General features: G+C 48.2%; 1 pseudogene; it reads left to right on the forward strand.

Annotated features, from left to right (window-relative positions):
- The first annotated feature begins 1908 nt into the window (after positions 1–1908).
- Positions 1909–3474, forward strand: LOC146785327 (18S ribosomal RNA; annotated as a pseudogene).
- Positions 3475–3973: the final 499 nt, after the last annotated feature.

The following is a 3973-nucleotide window of genomic DNA, read 5'->3' on the forward strand; positions in this document are numbered from 1 at the left end:
TAGATGGTGTAAAAAATGCCATGCCAACATCACTGGTGATGGTTTGTACTTAAAATAAATAAACAAAACATGTCTTTTCCTTAACATGACTCAGTGTTCAGAATTCCAAGCTGCCCTGGAAGTCCCACTGAAGGCTCTTTTGAAGCTTCAGGCCCAGTTATGACTTCAGCAGCCACATGCATTCTCTTGAATGTCTCCCTCTGTCACTCGGTGTGCACAGATTACATGAATGGGCAGTGCTCTGGCAGACCAAGGGTGAGGACCTTGGTGATCGGCGGTCAGTGCGCTGGCCTGTATTGTCACCCATGCCCAGGACGGGCTCCTGCAGGCCTGGAGAGGACTACCCTCCTGGACGGGGGAAGTGGCTCTGACTGAACCCCGGGTCAATGCTCCAGCTGGCCTGAGGCTAAAACCTCCATCCTTGGGCTCCATTCCCGCTGTATCACAAAGTGCTGGAGGCTGGGCCACACAGTCCCAGAAAGGTCTCTGCTGCCTGCCTGGGTTAATACACTCTTATGGACCCTGGGACAGAACTCCAGCAGGCCTGGTTCTGGAAGTCCACAGCCCTGAATTCAGACCTCCAGCCCACCATGTCACAAAGTGCCTGGGACAGGGTCCCACAGTCTTGAGAAGTCCTCCTCTGTCTGTATGGGTTAAGAAGCTCTGACCAGGCCCCGGGTGAGAGATTTGGTGTGCAGGGGTGCAAACACCAGGCCCTGAATCTCTGGGACGTCCTGTTTCAGTTGGAGCCCAGGACAGGGCAATGCGGGCACGTCAGGGCTGGGCGTCATGGCTGGTTGAAAAAGCTCAGAATGGGCCTCAGGTCCCAGCTCAGTGATGCCTTTCCACAGCCACATACCTTAGGCCCAGAACAGGCTCTGATAACCCAGTCTGAAGAGCCCCTGGCCCTTCCGAGGGTGAGTAGAAAGGGATTCATAAGACATGGTGTAACCGGATGACCGTCCTTGAAGCTGACCCTTCTGGTTGCTCCTAGCCAGGCCATCTGGTCGCACAAGCAATAGGAATGAATGGTACATCCAGACAGCCGGGTATGATTGAGGGCTCATTTGACTCTTTGAGCTCACCTAGGGGCAGGAGGATGGACACATTTTCTCGAATGTTCCCCTCTGTCACAAGGTGTGTACAGATTTTAAGAAAGGCAGGTAGCCTTTCTCTGGATTACTGGGGATACGGTTTTAGGGAGCCCTTGTGTCCAGTCATTCTCTCTGGGTGCCACAAGGACCCCACCTGGCCTGCCCCAGGCCCTCAAGGTCCCAGGTCTGTGGATGCCTTTCATCCATATATGATGGGCCTTTCCTTCAGCCTGACTCCCAGCGAGTAGGCAGGAATGCAAAGCTGACTTCCCCTTAAAGGGCGGCCTGCTCAGGATCAGTTTGACAACACTGGTCCATTTAGGGTTGAACTGCTTGTCCAGCCTTAGTTGTTTTTTCAAGCAAAGATCTTCCACCCCACCTGGACTATATGGCTCAAAGGTTTTTCTTTTGTGGAGACCACCCAGCAGAGAGAAGGCCAAGCAGCCTGGCACCTTGTACCCCCCCTTTGGCCTGCCTAAAGTGGATGAAGTCAGGTAGCACTAGTCCAGGATGCTATCTGGTGGTCTCTGTCCCACTCTCTTGTCTGCTGTCCTTCTCCACAGCAGCTTGGAACAACCATTCATGGGGTGTCCCTGCTGCCCAGGCCAGCAACCCTGCACCTCACTCAGACTGGCCTCGGCCTCCTTCTCCCTTCTATTCTTGTGTAGCTGGCTAAGCCTGCCGGTGCCTGTGTGACTGCCCTGTCCTCAAGCTCCCTGCAGGCAAGCAGGAGCTCCCACAGTAGGCTACTTAGAGGTGTGAAGGTCAGTACAGGACAGGCACACATCGTCTCCTCCTGTTTAGCAGGTGCAGTTACCTGGTTGATCCTGCACATAGCATATGCTTGTCTGAAGATTAAGCCATGGACATGTAAGTAGACACGGCAGATACAGTGAAGCTTCAAATAGATAATTAAATCTGTTATGGTGCCATTGATCACTGTTCTTGAATAACTGTGGTATTTTTATAGATATGTGCATGCCCTCAAGTGCTAACTTCCCAGGATGCGTATATTAATCAGACCAAGACCAATTGGGGCTTGGTCCAAACCTTTGGTGAATATAGTTAACCTTGTGCCAATCTAACGTCCACTGAATGGCTCAGCTTTCGATGGTACTTTCTGTGCCTGCCATAGTGACCACGAGTAAAGCGGAATCAAGGTTCGATTCCAGAGAGGGAGCAGGAGAAGCAACTACCACATCCAAGGAAGGCAGCTGGCAAGCAAACTATCCAATCCCACCTTGGGAAGGTAATGATGAAAAATAACAATACTGGACTCTTTTGAGGCACTGTAGTTGGAATGTGTATACTTTAAATCCTGTAACGAGGATCCATTAGAGGGTGAGTCTGGTGCCAGCATCTATAGTAATTCCAGCTCCAATAGTGCATGTTAAAGTTGCTGCAGTTACAAAGCTCATAATTGGAACTTGGGATTGAGCTGGCAGTTTGCAGCGAGGAGAATATTTGCCTGTCCCCGCCCCAACCTATCGCCGCACCCATGAATCTCTAGATTGAGTGTCCTGGGTGTCCGAAGCATTTATGGTGATAAAATTAAAGTTTTCAAAGCAGAACAGTCACCTGAATACTTCATCTAGGAATAATGGAATGTAACGCTACTTCTATTTTGTTGGTTTTTGTAACTGGAGCCATGATTAAGAGGGATGGCCAGGTTCTTTTTATTGTGCTGGTAGAGGTGAAATTTTTGGATGGGCCAAGACAAAGCAAAGCAAAAGCATTTTCCAATAATGTTTTCATTAATCAAGAATGAAAGTCAGAGGTTCAAGATGATGCGATACCATAGTAGTTTTGACTGTAAACAATGCAGACTAGAGATCCAGCAGAGTTATTCCCCCGACCAACCTGCAGCTTCTGGGATACCTAACAATTTGAGTTCAGAGGGAAGTATGGTCACAAAGCTGAAACTTGAAGGAATTGATGGAAGGGCATCACTAGGAGTGGAGACTTCAGGTTAATTTGACTCAACACAGAAAACCTCGGCCGGTCCGGGTTCAGAAAGGATTGACAGATTGATAGCTCTTTATCAATTCTGTCGGTAGTGGTGTATGGCTGTTCTTAGTTAGTGGAGTGATTTGTCTGGTTAATTTTGATTACAAACAAAACTCCTCATGCTAACTATTTACCTGACCCCCATCGATTGGTGTTCACCTTCTGGGAGGGGCAAGTGACGTTCAGTCACACAAAGTCGAACAATAACGCTGAATACTACCAACTGAATGAGTTGGTGAGGTTCTCTGAATGGCTCCACCAGTGTTTATAATGGTGTTTAAGGAGTACAAAGAAGATGTGCAAACTGGAATATTTGGAGGAAGTAAAAGTTGTAACAAGGTTTCCATTAGGTGAAACAGCAGAAAGAACATTAATGGCGGAGCGACCAGAGGGACTGATGGTGCCAGCCCAAGCACTTGGCCATCTCCAAGATGGAACCATCCACAGTTTCTGACCCATCCCATGTGCGCCGGTTGGTGAAGCAGTCCATGGACGCTAGGCACTAGGGCAAAGACAGCAGCACTTGAACAGCACTAAAGATAAAACACAACAGAAAAAAATCCAACGCCAATTTAGAAACATTGAGTACATTTCAATACATTATTTGAGACCAAAATGGCAAAAATCCAACAGTATAACTGGAGATATGCAATTTTTAAGGTTTAGATAAAAATAACACTAAAAAATTGCTCAATGCTAACTGAGGGTATCTGGTCAAGCAGGACCAGGACAAAGTCACAAGTTTAAGCCAACCACAGAGGAGTGAAAACTTGGAAGAGGATCAAGTTTGGCCAGCTGAGGTTTGTATGTTATGTCCTTGGCGCACAGTATATTTAGCGACGCTTTGCAAGGCTTTGTGTTATCCGGCCGCA

Source organism: Triturus cristatus, chromosome 11, assembly GCF_964204655.1.
Source record: "Triturus cristatus chromosome 11, aTriCri1.1, whole genome shotgun sequence".
NCBI classification, from domain to species: Eukaryota; Metazoa; Chordata; class Amphibia; order Caudata; family Salamandridae; genus Triturus; species Triturus cristatus.